A 20449-nucleotide genomic window follows, 5' to 3' on the forward strand; every position below is an offset into this window, starting at 1 on the left:
AATATCACATTAAAATTTGTTTTCGGTCAACCTAATATTCACTCTGGTCTCCAGTTTAGTGGACTGAAGGTCACTTAACCTGTTGTTATTGGCTCACTCCCCATGCTCCACTCCAGAGTGGTGCAAACATTAGGATCAAAATGGCACCAAGACTTTGGGAAGGCCTATCTGGTCTTCAGTCGCCATTTATACTAGTGCCCAAAGAGACACCCGTGATGATTCCAGTCCACATGGGCACTTCAGGAGAGGCTGTCCTGCTGCTTTCCTGTCAGGCTTGAAGCATGTGACTCTTAAGCAGGGCTGGGAGGCCTAGCAGGTAGCAGCCATTGTCATCTGAGATCTCACCATCATCCCCAAAACAACTGAATTCTTGAGCATAGTTTCCCTCTTTTCTTGGGAGACAAAATTTCCTGTCTTCCCAATTTCTCAGAAGCTTCCCTCCCTGTTCAGTTTATTTCTGACCTCTACACCTGCTCCCACTCTCCCTCTCTCAGGACACTAACATCCTTTATGGCGTTAAGATCATAAAAAATAAAGTTTAACAGAACAGAAAAAGCATGACCCAGCTTCTGCTTTGCTTTCTACAAAACACATTACAAATGTTCTGAAAAGCAAGAAATTACAAAGCATGGTGACTACCTTAAAATGAGAAGGAAGGTAAAAATTGAAGGGAAAAAAATCATCATTTCCCATTAGATTATTTGCCCCATTTCTTTGATAGGAAGGAGAAAAAGGAGAGGAGAAAGAAGCTGAAGTCTGGAAAATTTGAGTAAATTGCCAAAACCCTTCTGCCAGTAATTGTAGAATCTGGGTATTTTTCTTCCAGTGCTTTTTACAAACCTATCCTCATCCATGACACCATCCAATTTGAAACATTTTAAAAATTAGAGTTAAACTCCACAATTAAAATCCTCAATTGATTTTATTACTCTTCTAATTGTTTTATTTTGTCAATTTTATTGATGATTGCTTTAGAAATAGCTTTGGATTTCTCAAAAATAGGCTTGGTTTTAAGCCCTCAATCATCTGTTAGAAATGTTTTTTAGAACTAAAAGTTTTCATAAATTACCATAGTATAGCTTAGGATTCAAAATGGTGAGGATACTAAAAGATTAGGGGGAAAAAAAACATCAACAAATAAAATCCCTGCACTCCGATTTCTTATAATTCCTTGGTAAGCAAAGTAGGATGGGAGGGTCTTCTTTCTGTTGCAATTGTTGTTCCTAGCTGCTTTACTCATAAGACATCAGATACTGAAACTAAGTCATGTGGCAACTTTTCTACCATTGAATTTTTAACAGCAAAGAATCAATATGTGAATCCTCTGCTTTTATTATATATGTTTAAAGATCTGGGAAAGTTCCCAGAAAGTATGCGGGTGAGCTGAAGTCCAAATACTATGGGAAGGAAAATAGTGCTGTGAAGAATTATTGAGCAACAAAAGCTCAGACAAGAGAGTCATCTCAAAGCTAAAACAATAGAGTCATCCGTTCTTTACAATAATGAGCCTACTTGATGATCATAAGCTCTGAATCCTAGAACTCTTAGGATTTCTCTGAAATTTAGAGCAACAGAAGTTCTGTTTAAGCGGAGGAGAACAATCCTAGAGGAAAAATTAAGGGAGTTTATAGAACATGAGACAATACATTCTCTGCAAAATAAATAATAATGGCCTTGGTTTCAGCATTATTACAGAAATTCAGTAGAGCTGCATCATACATGCATTTGCATCTATGAAACAATGATATATTTTTAAAGAAGCCAGATCGTGCTGATGATTATCGAATATTTTTCAAAGTCATCTTGATCTTACGCAATTTCTGCCATAAGTTCTAAATTTTGAATTGAATCCCAACACAATAGGATGTTGCCACAGTGCTGAACTGAAACTAATGCTGGTCCTGCATCCAGGACAATTCTCTCTACATAAGGTGCTTAACCTCCAGTGAAGCGAAGTTTACTTTCCTCATCTGCAAAGTCAGGGTACAAAGACCGTTTTCTTACCGTCATAATAGGCCTTCTCTAAAAATCAAATTGCATAATAAATATGGTAGTATTTGGTAAACTTTTAAAACACCATTTAAATTTGAGATACCAGTTATTGTTTTTACATGATGGTTAATGTTATTTTTATTCTTATTATAATCAGGTCCCTGGTTTGAAGGTTCAATCAAATCTTGGAAGGGTTTGTAAAGACCAAGTTTATTTTTCTAAAGATTTTATTTATTTATTTGACAGAGAGAGCAAGAGAGCATAAGCAGAGGGAGTGGCAGAGGGAGAAGGAGAGGGAGGAAGGGAGAAGTCCTGATGCGGGGACCCTGGGATCACCACCTGAGCCAAAGGCAGAGGCTTAACCTATTGAGCCACTCAAGTGCTCCATAAAGACCAAGATTAAAACAATTCACACTAACAGCAGTCTGTCAAAGGGTCTTAGCAATCCCTTGGGTCAGCGCCCTCAATCCAGTTCAGAGGTTGAAGTTGCTTTTAGTATACTATTCAGTATTTTGGCATTGCTACCTATGTTTTCAGTAGAGTTTCTCTAAGTGCGTTAGTCTGTCATTTTATTATACTCTATGAGAAATGTATATAAAGTAGATAACTTTCTCCTTTTCAAATATTATTTATAATAGGGTGATAAGTGGGACTCTGTCTGTGGCTCCTAAATGAATTACCAGAACATAAATTTCTGAAAATAAATTAGTAGAATCCCTCTAAAGTGACAAAGCAATAGCAGGCGATATAGCCCTGCACGTGTTATTAGGGAACAGTCTAACTGGGACTGATACCTGCAAGATCCACCTAAAGCCTTCCAAACTCCTGTGCTACTCGATACCTCCCAGCCTATGAAAGAAGACTTCAGGGAAGAGAAAAATTACAGGGCTATGAGATCATAAGACATCGTTCTAAAGGAAAGTGCTGAGGCTATCCCCTTAATGTTCATGAGAGAGGTGACAAGTATATACTCCCATCCTCCCATCCCCAAAACAAATGTGTGTGTGTGTGTGTGTGTGTGTGTGCGCGCGTGTGTGCAGAACATGGAGGAGGGTGTTCTAAGAAAACCACTAAGACATTGAGCATGCCTGCCAGAAAGCGAGGGAGGCATCTCCTTCCCATTTGGGATACCTGCTTATATAACGTAATGGCTGCTCTCCTCCCTGCCCCATTTGGAAGATCGGCACAGAGGATTGCAGCAGAGTGGAGAGTAGAAGTGGCAGCAGAGCAGCCTCTTCTCCCATCATTGGCATGGCAAGAATATGTGACTTTTACAAGAACAAGTGGAAATCGTACAAAGTAACTATTGAAGAGGCACCTCACCCAAACACCACCAGTCAGTGATAACATTTCCCCAATTGCTTATGCGTCTTTTGCTTTCTTGTCTGTTTCTCTCACCTTGAGGGCAACAACTTTTTATCTCCCAGTGCCGAGAACAGTGTCTGATAAATGTTCAACCAAAATTGGTCAGATTAGTTAACACATAGAGATCTATCTTGACCTCAGGTTTATCTACTATAATCTTCTGGTCTCCCAACTGTCTACTTGATGGCACTGGTTTACCTGCTCTCTCTGTATTTTAAAAATAGAACTCTTTAATATATAAATTATCAAATCATAACAAAAGTTGATCTCATTAAATTACTGTTCTTATTCTATTTCCTAATTCTTCTTCTATTCTTTTTTCTTAAACTTGGTTTTATCAATTGACCCATATTGTAATGTATAAAACAAGCAATTGTTTGAATCAATCAATCTTAAGATGCATTCCAACATTCGGTCTCATACCCTATAACCCTTCCTTGCCAGGGAAAACACAGCAGACCTCATTTCTGGGAACTGTATTGGTTTCATTTCAGTTGTTGTCTTGGCAGTTGGCCACGGGGGTAACAAAAAAGGAAAATGTTAAGCAAACATCAGGAGTTCAATGCTTTAAAAACTCAGAAGCACCATTTTCTAAGCCATTGCCAATCTCCATCCCATCACTGGTATCTGTTCAGATTTTAAAATAAAGCCATGCTGTTTGCCACAAATCTATTTTAAACTTGCGAGGTGCAATCAATATATAGAACTGTGCTTCCACCATGAAAATGGGCGGTCAACTTCAGGCCTTGCCAAATTTTCATCAGGGCTTCCAAAACTAACTGGCCCTAGCAACTGGTTTTCCAGTCCTCTCCCAAAGTAAGGAGAGAAGATAAGAATGCCAGTGAGAGGACGTTTGTCCATGAGAATCTACAGTGTATTAATTTCAAAATTCCTTTCTCTGGACCCTTTGGCTCTCCCCACATTGAGGTAAACACTCCTCTTCTTTTTTCTCATCCTCTGTGATGGAGCCTATCACACCACATTCAGATGTACCAATGTAACTGTATTTGTCTCCTGTGCTCAAGAGGCAAAAAGTTAATCTTCCCTGTTAAATAGAACTTAAACACTTCTAGTTGAAATTCATTTTCTTTTGGGTACTCAGAGTTCGTGTTTCTTCTCTCGCCGTTTCTCCTAGGGGTTATTTAAATTCCTAGGAAAATTACTTATCATCCTAATATGAGGAAACCATGACTTTCCTGGTATTCATGGCCTTTTGGTATATCATCCATTTTAAGGGACAGAGGCAATAATTTCACTCTGGAAATTTTCAGTCTCCCCTCCTCATCCTTGCTAACTGGGGCCCTGACTCTGTTCTCCTTGCCATTCCTAAGCTCTAAGATGCAGCTCTACCCTTCATCCAGGCTATGGCGTAGACTTTTCTCTTTAATCTCTGCTGTGGGGTCTTCTTGACCCATGACAGACACATGGCAACTATCTTGGTTCTCACACCTCTGGGTTTTATACTTCTCTCAGGCCCATGGAGACATTTATTTGATCTTTGTTTACTAATAAACTGGATGCATTTTACATTTAGGATGTTACAATGCTTCCCCAACTTCCTTCTGTATTTTTGCACAATATATATCCTAATAAGCATATATACCCTGTCCATTCTTTGTGATTCATCTGAGTCTGGCTCAGGAAATATTAGAAGCAGCTCAAGTTCCAGTTGTGTTTAACCAGTGAAAAAAAGTGAGCATCTTTTTCTGTTTGATTTTAAATTTCAGTTGTTGGGGGTTGGGGGTGTGCTTTGGAGAAGATTTTAAGATGCTCTAAGTGAGTCCATGATATTCTCCTCCTCTAATTAAATGTCTTGTGAATGACAGGATTCTATGTCACCATCTTTTTAAATACATATTTATGTGTTTCTTTCATAAAACTCAAATTGACTTTTCCCTTGAGCCAGTCTCTGTCAGTGCCATTAGGTAGGGGGTTTAGGCTCAGTTAGTTCTCAGTGGTGACAGGGGAAAAACTCTAATCCAAAACAAGCCTGTAAGCTTTGTTGTTTCCCACAAGGAAACAAAAATAGAAATGCACTTGGTGGGAGGCTGACCTGATAGGTGCCCGGGATACCTTTGAGCTTCTGATAAAGCAGAGGGCAGTCATGGACATAATATGCAAAGAGTACATGGGTTTATTTTTCTTAAGAGGAGAGGCAGTTTAAAATAGATTCCTTCTTTACTTACTCTTTGTAAAATATTGTGTGTTTCTTATGAAAGGATTTCTTTCCCACATGAAAACTGATATTCTCCTGCTCTGATATTGCTGTTACAAAAATTCTGATATGAGAAAAACATTCCACTTCAGTCCAGAATTGAGTTTTCTAAATCATTTGAATCATCCCACAGTAGCTTGCAACTCCGTGGGCGCAAAAAAAAAAAAAAAAAAAAAAAAAAAGGCACTTTGTTGACTAAAGCCCCTCCTGAAAAAAGACTACATAGTAATTATCTTCTCCCTTTTAAAAGTGGAACAACAGTTACCCTTTGTAGACCTATAGCACCTACAGAGCTTAAAACATTTTTCAAGCAACTTGAAAATGTGTTACAATCCTAATCAGAAATAAAATGCAGTCTTATTCCCACTTCATAGGTATTAAAATGAGATATAGGGAAGAGAGTTCAGTCTTTCAAGTATAATAACTCATATTTATTGAGTCTTTAATATGTGCCAAGCACTGTTCTAAATATTTTATGTACAGAGCTCACTTAACCCACATCACAATCCTATGAAGTTAGTACTATTATTATCCCCATTTTACAGATGCACAAGCAGATGTGAAGCAGTCGGGCAACTTGCTTAAGGTCACACACACACTATGGGATAGACTCGAGATTTAAACCTAGGCCTCCTGAGTCCACTGGAAACTTTCTTAAACTCTTGTATGGTATCTTTTTTTTCTCCATCTTTTCTGAAATATGATTGACAAATTGTAACATATTTAAAGTGTACAGTGTGATTATTTTCTGTACATACACTTTGTGAAATGATTCCCACAATCAAGTTAATTAACATATCCATCACTTCATATAATTACCTTCTCTATAATGAGAACACTTAAGACCTATTCTCTTAGCCAATTTCAAGTACACAATACTGTACTGTTAACTAAGTCACCATGGTAAGTATTAGATTATCTTATAACTGAAAATGTGTATCCTTTGTCCTATATCTCACCATTTCCTTTACCTTCCACCCTCCAGCCCCTGGTAGCCACCATTCTATTCTTTGTTACTATGAGTTCAAAATTTTTTGTTTGTTTTTAGATTCCACATATAAGCGATACTATACAATATTTGTTTCTCTCTCTAGCTTATTTCTGTTAGCATAATGCCCTCCAAGTTCATCTTGCAAATGGCAGGATTTCCTTATTCCTTATTTTCTGTGGCTGAATAATGTTCCATTGTGAGTGTCTGCACACATGCACATAGGCACATGCTCCTATGCATGCATGTGTATCTTATTTTCTTTACCTATTTACCCACTGATGGACACTTAGGTTGTTTCCATATCCCAGCTACTATGAATAATACTTAAATGAGCATGGGAGTACAGATATTTCTTTGAGATACTGACTTCAGTTCCTTTGGATATATACCCAGAAGTGGGATTGCTAGATCACATGGTAATTCTATTTTTAATTTTGTGAGGAACCTCCATACTGTTTTCTATAATGGCTATGCCAATTTACATTTCCACCAAGAGTGCACAAGGATTCCCTTTTCTCCATATCCTTGCCAACATTTGTTATTTCTTGTCTTTTTTCTTTCATATCTCTTGTCTTTTTGATAACGGTCTAACTGTGTGAGGAGATCTCTAAGTGTGATGTTGAGTTGCATGTCCCTGATAATTAGCGAATTGAGCATCTTTTTGTTATATCTGTTGGCCATTTATATGTCTTCTTTAGGAAAATGTCTGTTCTGGTATTCTGCTCATTTTTAATGAGGTTATTTGGGGGCTTTATTTTGTTATTAAGATGTAAGAATTGCTTAAATAATTTAAATAGTAACCCATTATTGGGTATACGGTTTGTAAATATTTTCTCCTATTCCATAGGTTGCCCTTTCTTTTCTTTCTTTCTTTCTTTCTTTCTTTTTTTTTTTTTTGTTTATTTCCTTTGCTGTGCAGAAACTTTTACTTTGATATAGTCCCACTTGTTTATTTTTGCTTTTGTTGCATTGACCAATGTCAAGAAGCTTTTCCCCTATGTTTTCTACTAGGAGTTTTATAGTTTCAGCTCCTACATTTGAGTCTTTAATCTACATTGATTTGTGCTTATGGTATAAGATAAGATGCATTTTTAAAAATGTGGCTATTCAGTTTTTTCAATACCACTTTTCAATAAATTGTATATTTTGGGCAACCTTGTTGAAAATTAGTTGACCATATGTGTGTGGGTTTTTATTTTGGCTCTTTATTCTGTTCCATTGATCAATGTATCTATTTTTATGCCAGCACCATACTGTTTTGAATACTATAGCTTTGTGATAAAGTATGAGATCAGGAAGTGTGATACCTCCAGCTTTGCTCTCCTTGCTCAAGACTGCTTTACTTATTTGAGGTCTTTCATAATTCCACACAATATTTAGGATTATTTTTTTCTATTTCTGTAAAAAGTGTCATTGAAATTTTGATAGGGATTATTTTAGATCTATAGATTACTTTGAATAGTACAGATGTTTTAACAATATTGCCTTATGATTCATGAACATGGGGTATCTTTTTAACAATTTGTGTCTTCTTCAATTTCTTTCATCAATGTTTTATAGTTTTCAGTATATAGATCTTTTACTTCCTTGGTAAAATTTGTTTCCAAGTATTTTATTTTTTTGTTGCTATTGTAAGTAGAGTTGTTTTCTTAATTTCTTTTCCAGATAATTGTTAGCATGATGCTTTTTTATTATATATATAGTGATACTGCATCATTTACCAAACTGGAGTCCAACTCTCATTTTATTTGACATTTAGTTAATGTCTTTTGAAATAAAAAAAAAAAAATAGAATTAAGAAGTGTCCTCTGTGATGGAAAGTGAAGAAAATTTTAAAGAGGAACCCAAACCAATTCTTGAATATTCCAACTGCAAGCAGGTCCAGGTGTTCAAAAGACAAGTCAAGTGCTTGTTGGTACCTGGTTAAAAATACATATATTTGAGACATCAGCAAATGTAGCCAGACCTGCTACTTTCTGAAGATTATCCTCTATAAAAGAAACTCAAGGTTTTGTTTCACTGAAATATCATTTATCTCCTTTAAAGACTTTTGTCAATGGAATCAGATGAAATATAAATGCATATAAAAAGCTGCATTAATTTAATACTTTACACAGTTTACTAAACGCTTCCCTGTAGGTATATATTTAAGAAAGGGAAGAGATGTATGGTTTTCCTTTATTACAGTTGAGGAAGCAGAGGTCCAGAGAGTTTAAAAGTCTGGTTCAAGGTCATATAGCTGTGAAGTTACATGGTTGCAATGTAAATCAATTTCATTTCTCTTTCAGCTATGTATCTCAAATGTTCTAGCACTTGCCATTTATGGAATGTTTTCATATACGTATATTTATTGTATTCTTGGCCCCAGGGGTGGCAGTGTGTAGGATTTAAGAAAATAGACTTCAACCTCAGATTGACTTAGTTCAGAATCTGACTCTGCCCCTTACCATGTGACCTTAGACAAGATACCTCACCTCTTTGGGTTTCAGTATCCTTATCTCTAAAACAGGATTGTAATAATATCGATCTCACAGAGAGAAGGGGGAGGATGTATCAGTATTAAGTTAGATGCTCTAAGAAAAACACTTGGAACAGTGCAGGGTACAGAGTAATATATGTGGGGTTTTTATTTTTTTAAGATTTTCTGTATTTATTTTAGAGAGAGATAGAATGTACAAGCAGGGGGAGGGGCAGAAGGAGAGGGAGATTCCAAAGCAAACTCCAAGCTAAGTGTGGAACATGACCCAGGGCTCGATCTCATGATCCTCAGATCATGATCTAAGCCAAAATCAAGAGTCAGACACTGAACTGACTGAGCCACCCAGGTATATGGGTGCTTTTACACTCAGTGTATGTTAGTTCTTACACACAGAAAGGATTATGTTGATTTTATAGATAAAAAGACTGTGGCTTCAAGTTAAATGACTTGCCTACTGAACTAGAATCCAAACTCAATTCTACTGATCCACAGTCTGTTCCTTACTATACCAATTTATACTATATAGAAATCTAGACTTTATTGAATTCTATTCAAGTTGAAGAATTACAGACAAGGGTTCTAAATCAGGTGTCCATTTGCGGACTTTAGGGTTTCTGAAAACCCTCTAAAATGGTATAGAAAATCTAGCTTAGTATATTTTTCTAGAAAAGGGTTCATAGCATTCTTCAGATTCATGAGAGAGTAATAAAAATTAAGGGCCACTGATCGTGACATAGTATAGCATAACATGTAGGGCCCTAGGCTTTGGAACTGCTTGAATTCAAATCACAAATCTAACACTAGAAGCTCTCTGACTATGGGCATCTTAATTTCTCTATAACTTTGTTCTCTCATCTTCAAAAGAAGCATGATAATTTGTAAGGATTAAATTAATTAATATGTACTAAAACACTTGGAACACTGCTTGGCACATAACAAGCTCCATATAAAGGTTGCTGTTATTATAATTGCCACGGTCAGGGAGTGTTTAAAACCAACTGTTTGGCACTGTACCCATTCTCTCAATAGCCTCCAAGTTGACCCTCAATGACCCCAACCTTCTGGCTTTCACACCATTGTGTAATCCCCCACCCCTGAGTGGACTTACTGATCCGCTTCCAATGAATCAAACACGGCACAAGTCATGGGATATCACCTCTGATATTAGGTTATAAAAAGACTGTGTTTTCTGTTTTGAATGTTCTCTTTCTCTTTCTTGGACTGCTCAGTCTAGGGAAAGCCACCTGCCATATTATCAAGTAACCCTATGGAGAGGTCCATACGAAAAGAAACAGGGAGGCTTCTGGCCAACAATCAGCAAGGAAATTAGTTCCTCAATCTAACAGTCCTGTGGAATAGAAGCACATATGAGTGAGCTTGAAATTTTTTTCTCCAGTCAGATTTTCAGATGAGACTTCAGACCCAGCCAAGAGCTTGGCTGCAATCTCATGAGAGAACTCAAGCCAGAGGCATCCAGCTAAATTTGGCCCAGATTCCTGACCCACAGAAACTGTAAGATAATAAATATGTATTGTTTCAAGCCACTAAACTTGGTAGTAATTTTTACATGGCAATAACAGTTATGCAAAGTACTTTACAGACATTATCTCATTTAGAACTTATAACCACCCTATGATATAGATATTGTTGTATTGACTTATGCAGGAAGCCTGAAGAAATCAAATGACTAACGCAAAACAGTAGTGAATTTTGCCTGACTCCAAAGCCCATGATCTTTCTTAGCTAGGATATCAATTTCTTTTGTTGGTTCATTTTTGAGATTACTTTTAATTCTGTGTAGGCTTTTTATTTAATAATTAAAACAAGAATTACTGAAGTTATTCAGGAATGAACTTCAATCTGCTTTTGAAACTTATTTCTGGACTTTATTTTAACCAGATCTTGGAAGCCTGAGTAACTATCACACAGCAAAACATTAGGTTTTGCCAACATTTATGTTATAGGAAATAGAATCTAAGATTTTTATAAACATGAAATTATAGACTCTACATCTGCACTGTTCACAATAACCTCTACATTATTATTATTTATTTTTGGAACACAGCCCTTCAAAAAAGTCACTCGTGTTTAAATTAATTAATGGCTTTACACAAGATGTATAGTTATCCATTGTCCAGTAACTCCCATCCTCAAACAGAATTTCCCTCAATTAGTCAGTGGTCTCTTGACTCTAGGTCCTTTGACTCTCAGTCTAGCAGGCTGTCAGTTCTATCCTCGATTTCCTAGTGCAGGAAATACTGAAAGTGCTGGGACAGTTAATGACCCATGCCAAACCATTAGAGAGAGCAATAGAACCCATTTAAATTTGCAGTCAAATTTGAAGAAGGACACTAAAGAAGAGATATTTATGACTTCAGAATATAGCTCAGGCTTCACAAACCAATTCTTGACAGAATCCCTTCTCTCTGTCTTTTTGAAATAATTAGTGACTTTAACTCAATGGAATATTAAAATTTGATCTCTGGTTACTGTAGCAAATTGAGAACAAAATGAAAATCATTAATCCCAAAGACAAAGATGTCTTGGGTACTGAGACATTCCAGTGGAATATGTTATAAAATATGATTAAATATATTTTTGTTTCAGACACTTATATTTCTTTCTTTCATTCATCTATCTGCGTTAGAATCAACTTCTCAATATTTAAACTACCCCTAAATTCAAAATAGACATACTTGGAAATAAATGCTTCTTGGGTCACTAGTGCCCTAAAAGAGTGACATAACCATAGTTTTTTTAGAGGTTGAATTATGTGAATGTGACATTGTTGAATTTAAATGACATGATGAATATATCATATAAAAATGTTAGGAATAAACATCTAGTTTTTGATACTGTATGTGTTTTAAAAGATTTTTTAATTTAGTTTTTATCATTTTCACAATATATTTAAGATCCATCCTGGTTGACTTTACTCATAGTTTGTGCCAAAGACTGAAACTGGTTTGTGTGTATGCAGAGAGCGTGCATCTCTGTGACTATGGTGAAATAAATGGCATGTTAGTCATAAAAATTAGACTCCAGAAGATCTGCCATTGATGATAGTGAAATCACCAAGACTGACTACCAATGCTCATTGCTTTTGCTGAGCTGAACTCCTGACATATTCATTCTGCATTGTATGGGGTAGAGCAGTAGAAAGAGAGACAGGCTTAGGATCAAGGGATAAGAGATTTTGGTCCTGTTTAGCGACCATGTGACTTATAATGCAACTTTGGGAAAGGCGTCCTACCTCTCTAGGACCAATCTTCTTTATGTATAAAGATCGATCTTTAAGATTCCTCCCAATAATAATGTTCCAGACTAAATAATTATTACCCCATCAAAAGTGCCTTAAAATGTTTAAATAACTCAACCTCTAAAAAAATATGGTTAGGTTACTCCTTTATAGCACCCTATAAACATTTATTTCTAAGTACAATGGATCCTCGTTGTTTATAGATTCTGTATTTGTGAATTTGCCTATTCACTAAATTAATTTATAATCCCCCAAATCCAACATTCACATTGCTTTCATGGGCATTCATGGATGTGCACGTTGCGGTGAAAAGTCGGAGTCACACAATATATATGTTCGCAGCTGAAACCAAACAAAGTTCGGGCAAATTTCTGCCTTCTTGTTTCAGTTCTCGTACTGTAAATAAGTGTCCTTTTTGCAGTCTAGTTAGGGCCACATTATTTGCATTTTTTTTTTTTTTTACTTTTTGCTGGTGATTTTGTTATTTAAAATGGCCCCCAGTGGGATGTGTGTGTGTGTGTGTGTGTGTGTGTGTGTGTGATAGATTATTACTCAGCCATAAAAAAGAATGAAATCTTGCCATTTTCAACAACATGGGTGGAGCTAGAGAGTATTATGCCAAGTGAAACAAGTCATTCAGAGAAAGACATATGCCATATGATCTCACTCACATGTGGAATTTAAGAAACAAAACAAATGAACGTAGGAGGATAAAGAAGAGAGGAAAACCAAGAAACAGACTCTTAACTACAGAGAACAAAATGATAGTTACCAGAGGGGAGGTGGGTAGCGGGATGGGTGAAATAGGTGATGGGGATTAAGGAGGGCACTTGTGATGAGCATCAGGTGATGAATGGACATGCTGAGTCACTAAATTGTATGCCTGAAACTAATATTACACTGTATGTTAACTAACTGGATTTAAATAATGTGGAATAAAATAAAATAATAAAATAAAATAAAATAAAATAAAATAAAATAAAATAAAATAATACACCCGAAAGTAGTGCTAGTGATCCTAAGTCTGAGCAGACATGTGGCTCAGACATGAGTTATAGTGCTTTTGGCCATGAGTTCAATGTGAATAAATCAAAAATATGTATTAAGTAAGGTGTCTTTAAACAGATATGCACATAAAACAAGGTTATACACTGACTGGTTGATGAAAATGTTGTGAACATCCACTCACAGGACCCTAATGTTGTATTTCCCCTAGGAGCTTGCAAAAATTCCTTTTTTCTAAAAATTGTCCCTCTAAAAAAATTCTTTAGTAAATGTATAACAGAATTTTATTTTTAAACAGTGTTTCAGGTGCTCACCAAAGTATTTGATGTAGCAATCATAATGTAATCTATACCTAAATATTTAGGATTCCATCACTCCTTTTCTGTTAATAATACTCTTGTTATTTCTAAATTTCTTAATTTTCCAAAGTAGTCCAACTTGAGTTGTATCGGACAATCTAAAATTTCATTTGATGTTATAACTCTTTAAAAACATTATTTTACAGGGTCCCTCCGTTCCTATCACTCAGTAAAACATTTATCTTCTTTGAGTTCACATTCAGCCTACTCAGTATTCTATCTCTGGGAATGTGATAGCATCATTTTGACAGAAGCATATCTGAATATCTTAATACACTGGAGAACATGCTTAGTAAATGGGATACAGGTGTGGAAGCAGTACAGTTTAAAGAGTACACTTGCTTTTCCAATAAAAAATTGAAACCCTGTGATCTGAACCATCTGTGGACAATTTGATAAACAGAAGAGGAAGGGTGAAACCAAAAAGGTTATGTTTGATATTTCACTCCTTGTGTTAACAACAGATTGCTGGAATTACTACTTTTGAATTCTGCAAATATTGAAACTCATTTCAAATCAATACAGGCAATGGGTTTTATGATAGTTTGAACTACTAGTTAAATAGGAAGAAATAAACTCTATTTAACATACAGCAAGCCCTGTGTGGTAGAATAATGTACTGGGATATTAATTTGCATTTTATTCTCACTGCTTTAAATAATTTACACCTCTTTTGTCTAAATAAGGTTGCAATGTTTTTTGTCTTTGCTTTTCCCAGAAATAGGGGTGGGGGAACCCACAAGCATACCCAAAAGCACACTTCCAAACAGGACTTTTTTTTTCAAAAGTCTAGGCTCATAAGAGAATATGGAACTAGGTTATCTGAGGAGAGAGATTTCAGGGTTGGGGAAGGTAATGGATTATGCTTGGAGAAGAAAGGTTTTGAAAGAGTTTTTCCAGAGAATGGGGAATTGATGTTTAAAAGTCCAGAAGCAATGGAGAATCGCCAGATTCTACAACCGGGGAGATTCAGGTCTCAGATGAGAATGACTGTAAGGCGTACCTGAGAATTCAGCGACTAGACACGGCAGTTCTCAGCCACAGCAAAGATCCAAGCACCTCTTTGTTGGAAGCAGAGAAAGTGCATGTACCAGCCATGACCAGGGTGCACTGTAGCAAGTATGTGATCTTTTTTTTTTAAGATTTTATTTATTTACTAGAGAGAGAGAACATGAGCTGGGGGGCGGGAGGGGAAGGGGCAGAGGCAGAGGGAAAAGCAGGCTTCCCGCTGATCAGGGAGCCCAATGCAGGGCTCGATCCCAGGACCCTAGGATTGTGACCTGAGCTGAAGACAGACATTTAACCGACTGAGTCCCCCAGGCGCCCCAAGTATTGTGATTCTTATATGAGCCTAGGCTCCCCACAAACCCACAAATTTCAGTTTTTAATCAGGAAGGGGGGAGTTATGAGTACATTAATCTATTTTGTTTGTTTGTTTTTATAGAAAAAGAAGATCATGTTTCTTGCACTGGGTTATAGTCAAAACTCTTACCCATAGGTTACCTCATGTAACCTTCCTAACCTGTGGTATTTGTACTATTAAACCCATTTTACAGATGAGAAAAGCGAGGCTTAGAAATGTCAAGTCAGAGAAGTAGGAGGCAGCAGAGCTGGGATTTGAACCCAAGTGGCCTGGCTCGGAACTCTGTGCCCCTGAATACTCTGCTCTTCTGCCTATCCTGTCAGGTCAATGTCAGGCCACTTAACTCTTTTTAAAAATGGTCTGCTATAAATAATTATCATGCACGTGTTTTATCTCCTCTCAGTTCCCCGAGGACTGGCATGCTTCTTGTCCTTTATGTTTCCTACAGTGCCTTACCCTGACTCCGGAAAAATCATGCCACTCTTACATGAATATGTAAAGATCAAACTTGCTCAAAAAACAGAAATGAATATATATGTGTGCAAACACACACATGTGTGTTTAAAGACACATAGTCTTTAAAACATAGATGGTCAGGATTGATCAGATTCAGTGCAATAAATATCTAAGTAAAATGTCCCAAACTATGTTAGTCACCTGAATTAAATGTATTAAAATACATTTCCACTAGAATGCATTGATATTTTTCATTATCTATTTTACATCAGAGGATACAATAAAAATGGAAATCAGATGCATTTTTTAAAGCAGGTGGTAAACTATCTCTGAAATTTATTTTGAATGGCATTTCAGAACTATTTTGAGTAAGAAATATATGATTTTTAAAGGGCATGCTGTAGGTAATAGGGTGGATTCTATCTGCATAGTCAAATCCCCCTTCAGACCTAAAGAACTTATGCCCCCGGATGCTGGAGGCTGCCAGCCAATGCCAGTCCTCAAAGCTAAGCCCTTGCCAGAAATTACCCTCAACTGGGGGAAGCTGCCTCAAACAAGGTCTTCCTTTCTTTCCCCAGACATACCCATCCTATCACTGGTCAGTGTGGGAATATAAAGGTACAACCCTCCTTGCAATAACTCGAGACCACTCTGGCAGGCCCCAATAATTGCCGAGCTCCCTGTGGGAGCCAGCTGTGGCTTTCCTTGGAACTACGTCGGCACACCCAACTTCTCCCTCTGCCCAGTCCCGCTTTCTTCTCTCTTCTTCCACAAGTGTTGATCCGGAGTGCCCTCCAAATAAACGTCCTCATGCTAATCTCTGGCAGTGTCTGCTTCTTGTGAAAATCAAGCTGGGGCACCTCGTGCATCCAAATGGATGCTGCATGCCCAACTGACATCAGCCTTGTTCTTTTGTAGGCATGTTCACTACATTTTCTTCCAGCGAAGTACTTATGTAATTTAACCTAATGGAAGCAGATAAGCCATGTCCAAAGAGTCAAGAAGCATATCTGGTCCAGCTGTGATTCCCAACATTAAAATGAGAAGAACCCCTTCTAAACAAGTATTAGATCCTCCTGTGATAGTACCCATTGATTGCAACTGTAACTGCTAGGGCTGAGTGCTTATTAGGTGGCCGGCACTGTGGCAAATGCTTTGCATGGATTATTTCATTTAGGCCTTATAACAACCCTCTGAGGTAGACACTCTTACCAACTTATTTTACAGTGAGGCTCACAGTAGTTAACTTTCTCAAGGTTACACGGTGACATGGCTTTCTGTCTACGGCCTCTTTGTACTGCTATATTGCCTCACCTAAATACATAATGACAAAGAGCTATAAAGAATTCAGTAATGCATTTAAATTACTTTCTATTTTATTCACCATAAAACAGCACCTGGATTCATTTGAAATATAGTAGTATATAAGCACTATTTTTATTCAGCCTGCAGAAAATTTTTTGAATTCATATGCATTTGAAAACCTCCAAAATGGCAGAACACAGGAAAAAGGGGAGGGTGGGGGTGGAGTTCAAAAGTGGTAAATGCTATCAACTTTAAAAAGCAGTACCCCAGGGGCCTGGGTAGCTCTACCCGTTAAGCCTCTGACTCTTGATTTTAGCTCAGGTCATGACCTCAGGGTCATGAGATCAAGCCCTGTGTTGGGCTCTGTGCTGAGCATGGAGCCTGCTTAAGGTTCTCTCTCCCTCTCCCTAAGCCCCTCCCCCAATTCAGCTCTCTCTCTCTCTCATTCTTACTCTCTCTAAAAATTAAAAAAGGAAAAAAAAAAAAAAAGCAGTACTCCAAGTGAGAAAGTAGAAAATTTTAGTATGACTTAGTACAGATTTAACATTTACTACCATTATTGTTTCCTGAGAGCCATCTTGGGGAAAGAAGGTGAGCACTCCAGATTTTGAGATTTTCATTAATCTCTTCAATTTTCAGAGAAGTGGGCTAAAGCGATAAGTAGGAATGCAGGAAAAACAGTTAAGGCAAATTCTTAACAGTAAGTGCCACACTGGATGGTAACTGAGCAGGAGCAAGAAATGCCAGCATGGACATAATTTTCCAAAGCTACATTTTGAATTGAGTGAATTAACTGAAGGCTTAGTGTATTCTACCAGAAAAATAGGATATTCGTCCAACCAAGTGAAATAAACTATAGTAAAGGATATTTGACATCTCAGAAGAGAGAGCAAATCCTAATGGTTTTAGGTTTTTGTCAAAGAAAACTGCTATGTCGGCGCTGATGAACTCATCCCCTTCTCTTGCCTCTGCCCCTACTCTCAGGCAAAAAAATAAAAAAGAAAAAGAGAGAGAGAAAGACAAGAGGTGGGGAGAGGAAGAGAGAGAGAGAGAGAATCATAAAGCCCACAAAAGGCAGGCAGGCAAGTTTAGAACTGTGTTTGGAATCTATAGATTTCAATAAACCTCAGCTGTTGATCTTTTCGTAGAAAATAATGTAAATATTATCAATTTTAACAAAACAGACCAATATAAATAATATGACTGTGAGGAAAAATGGAGGAGAGAGAAATGTAAATCTAAATGTTTCCTATTCTTTGTAGTAGGAATGCATTCAATACCATTTCAACTTGGAATCTAGAGTTCAGAAATGTGACGGACACAAATTATTTTTTCACAATATTTTTTACCTACCTTTAGGACAGTTTGTTAGAAGCTAATATATGCTCTGGGGAGAAATAGTTATTGGGCGCTCAACTCATTTTGTTTATTTGTTATAATAATTTAATATAATGAAAATAGAATGTATTCCAGGATGCCCTTTTATGAAAATCATTTCCAGTCATCGATGTACCCACTTAATCTTCTATCTATCCATCTACCTATTTGGCTATTTATCTGCAAAGAAATACCTGCTATTACATTCACTTAATGGAGATGGTAGTTACCTGATTGATGAGATTATTTTTCTTTCCTGTATCACTTGAGCTTTTTAATGTAATGATAATGTATCATTTTTATAAAAATAATAAAGCTTTTCTTGTGTGGAAATCTTACAAAAGACTACCCAAATGAGAAAAACAAAGCCTATTTATTCAAAGCTTGTGATAGCAAGAACGTCAGCCGATCACATGTGTTTTGGCAGTCACTCCAAGGCAGGCGGAGGAAGGGGAAAGCCTTAGAGTGAAGAGAAGGCTTTAGGTGTGCCCTGCTTGGGGGCCATTGGCTTGAGGAAGCTGGAGCTGGGCAAACTAGTAGTGAGGCATCCTATCTGATGGGCTGGGGGTACACACTTGGCTTTCTCGGGTTGGTCGTAAGTTGGAAGCAAAGACAAAAATGAGGAAAGTTGTGAGTTATTAATCAAGCACTAGCCATTTGGGAGCTGAAAGGTCCCAGAGTTATTGTTGGGCATCCTGAGCAGGTTGCAAGACATGGTGGTCTGACTTCCCATGTCTGCCTTATAGATAGTAGACTGGCTTCTGGGGCTGGTCACTGTAGGCAACGGATTGGTTGCTGTATATTGTGGATCAGAGTTATATATATATTTTTACATATCTGGCCATTGTCCATTTGCATATTTTGTCTCTCACTTAAACAGATAAATAACAACAAGTCAAATGATGTGAACAATTCTTACCTCATTCTTGGGATTTTATTGAGTGACTTCAGAGATTGAAATGGTGATGAGTGTACCACCTAGGCCCAGCTCATGTTTTCTTTTCCATTTTATCAGTATGTCTCTTTCTCAGCTGTTGGATTCTTCCTACAACTTTGATTAAGAAAATATTCTTGGTGGGGCTCCTGGGTGGCTCAGTCGTTAAGCATCTGCCTTCGGCTCAGGACGTGATCCTGGTGTTCTGGGATCGAGCCCCACATCAGGCTCCTCTGCTGGGAGCCTGCTTCTTCCTCTCCCACTCCCCCTGCTTGTGTTCCCTCTCTCGCTGGCTCTCTCTCTCTGTAAAATAAATAAATAAAATCTTTTAAAAAAAATATTCTTGGAGGGATGCTTGGGTGGCTCAGATGGTTGAGTGTCCCACTCTTGATTTCGGCTCAGGTCATGATCTCAGTGTCTGGGATCCAGCCCCATGAGCGGCTCCATGCTTCATGTTCTGTGCAGAGTCTGCTTGAGTTTTTCTCTTTTCCTCCCCCTCTGCCCCTCCCCAACCCCGCTCACGATCTAAGTAAGTAAATAAATAAATAACTAAAATCTTAAAAAAAAAAAAGAAAGAAAATATTCTTGGATTACACAAGTTGGATAACATTCAATTATATGTCCTACTCATCTAAGCTATTCCTAGGAAATATTGATGTAAGTTGCAACATAATATGCAACACAGCATAGAGAGAGTGACTTATTGTGTCACTTGGGGAAATCGACTAAACCTTGTTCTCTTCATATCTCAAATGGGAGAGATTTACTTTTATAAATAATAAATAATGCCAAGTACTTGCATCTTAAGTATACTAAAGGGCTAATGTCAGGAACAAATTTAAGTTGTTTAACCTAGAAAACACTGTGCAAGGAAATTCTTATAATTTTAATTTAGTGTACTTGATGGTTTTTCTATTTGTAATTGGAATAATTATGTTGCTGTACCAAATGTAAGTGTTCTGATCTCAGTACTCTGGTTCTGTTCATACTCAGTTTATATTACCTTGGATTTATTATGATGCTATTCCTATTTCTGATTTAAAAACACTAAAATAGCTTTGATTCTTAGCAAAACCGGGTGTTGATCTTGTTGGCAGACAGCCTCCCTTCGGACGATTTCCCCATTTTCTTTCACTTTGATTATCATTTTGAACCCCTACTATAATGCATTAGTCTGTGAATATTGCTTCTTTCTTGGTTTAATGCTTCCAAACCTGGAATTAGATTCAAATCATTTTTTGTTTTAGAAATGACCACACCTGATTATGAATGATTTTATTTTGCTACACAATTCTTTATGCTAAATATTATGCAATGTGCGTGAATTACTTTTATGTATGAAAATAGCA

General features: G+C 37.2%; 1 long non-coding RNA gene across 1 annotated transcript in view; it reads right to left on the reverse strand.

Moving 5' to 3' along the window:
• The window catches only part of LOC130544666 (uncharacterized), an 805127-nt gene that overhangs the window by 596777 nt on the left and 187901 nt on the right, over positions 1-20449 (reverse strand). The window contains exon 2 of the long non-coding RNA XR_008961119.1: positions 19086-19403. This is a non-coding gene — a long non-coding RNA (uncharacterized LOC130544666). The remainder of the gene's footprint in view (positions 1-19085; positions 19404-20449) is intronic.

The sequence above is a fragment of the Ursus arctos genome, unplaced genomic scaffold (genome assembly GCF_023065955.2).
Source record: "Ursus arctos isolate Adak ecotype North America unplaced genomic scaffold, UrsArc2.0 scaffold_23, whole genome shotgun sequence".
Lineage (NCBI taxonomy): Eukaryota > Metazoa > Chordata > Mammalia > Carnivora > Ursidae > Ursus > Ursus arctos.